This window comes from Pollicipes pollicipes, unplaced genomic scaffold (assembly GCF_011947565.3).
Source record: "Pollicipes pollicipes isolate AB1234 unplaced genomic scaffold, Ppol_2.1 Scaffold_2555;HRSCAF=2994_pilon_pilon_pilon, whole genome shotgun sequence".
NCBI lineage: Eukaryota > Metazoa > Arthropoda > Thecostraca > Pollicipedomorpha > Pollicipedidae > Pollicipes > Pollicipes pollicipes.
Window position 1 is genome coordinate 15,364,464 of NW_023596136.1, and position 1,775 is coordinate 15,366,238.

Consider the following 1,775-nt stretch of genomic DNA (forward strand, 5'->3'; position numbering starts at 1 on the left):
CGCTCCTATACGTATTGAAAATGCACACTTCCTCAAACCTTCCGGGATGAGTGCACCGGTGGTAATATGCTTCGTACTGTGTGCTTTCGAAAGTTATGAGAAACGATACCGCTAGTATCGTTTGCACATATGCCCAAGGCGTCGAAGTTTGAAATGTGCTGAAGAATTCCAAACTAACACAAGTTATTCAAGGCAACAGAAGGTTCGGAAAATCGGGTACGTGCTCTTAGCGGACTTCCTCGTACTCAGAGACGTGATCAGCATCCGATCTCTTTCAAGTAGGAACATGTGGCCCACAATACCACAATCGTTGAACTGAACTACCCGTTTGACGCCGCTTTGGTGCTGCGTGGCATTTAATGGTCGTGACAGGATTATTTGGTCTCTGACAGATGATGGGCTGGCTCGCGCTCGTACACAGGACCTCTCGTACGCTATCCAGATACCCATTGGCCCCGTATCGAGACTACGGTCCACATCGCTCCACGCTCTGTCCTCCTCCCCATCCTCTCGGGAGGAGTCGTCCGTCTGCTGTCTACTGATGGGAGATCGTTCCCGTGGGCCGACCGTCCGACCGGGCACCCCTCCCTCCCCCTTGCGCCTCTCCTGCTCGCGCCGCTCTGGCCGTCCGGCCGGCCCCCCCCCCCTCCTCCAGCCAACCCCGCGCCTCTCCTCTCCCCGCTCTGGCGTCCGACCACGTGCCTCCCTGCCTTTCCCCCTTCCGCTCCTCTGGCTGAGTGACACAAGCCCTCTGGCTTACGCCTGAGGGGTGGATCTGACGGGCCGTCGAGAATGATGCTCAACTGGCAAGATTCGCTCGTTTATTATCACAAGGCACATCATCACCGTTGCCGTCTCATCAAAGGTGAACACAGCCAAATGCACTGCAATTAGCAATGCACGCAAAAGTGCACGGCGCTAATCTCGAGTGCCTCTTGTCTGGTGAAGGTCTCGTGGTGAAGGAATTCTGCGGCCACCACTCTGGAACACCAAGTTACTTTAACAAGAAAGCACTTCTGCCAAGGCACACTGTGAGCACGTCATGCGCATTGGAAGATGAATGTTATTTGGAAAATGGTAATAAACTAATCACAGAAGCCCGAAGCTGCTGCAGCAGCTAGCAGCAGCACCTGCTAAGCTGCTGCTAGTTGCGTGTGCATCGAACCCACCACCAAAGTCGTGCCGTCCAGTTTAACAGTTCAGTTTGCCTCCGTCCTTTCGCCAGACGGGAATGCGGAGGTTTTACGTGTCACACCATGCTGCGACATGGCCAACCCGGGCCTCGCTTGACCTTCGGTGACCAGTTGCCTGCTGACCTTTCCATTTCAGTCAATCTTCCAAGCCTCTCAAGTACGCGCAGTTTTGATTTTCTAACGATGGGTTCGAAGCAAGTGTTCATCGGTGTAAGGTAGTGTTAACAATCCGTCGTCCGGTAGGGCGTGTTTCTGTGTCCTACCATCCATCCCCAAGCGTTCTAGATCTGTTAACCTTTTCAACATTATGCCTCAAATTTGTGGAGAATGTACATGACCCAACAGCGAAGCAGATGTTTTGTTTATGCTTTTTCTCCTTCACAACTTGATGTGTTGTCAAGTACCCTATAAAACTTGTTACGAACAATATTGTACTTAATGGAAGTTGGATACCCAGATTCGCAGTGCAGAATCATACCAGAGTTGGTGAGATTGATAAAGAGCTCCGTGTCTAACGGCGTGCGGTTGTTCATCAATTCAACCGCCACTGCTGCGTGCAAATATGGGATAACTGAAAACTAC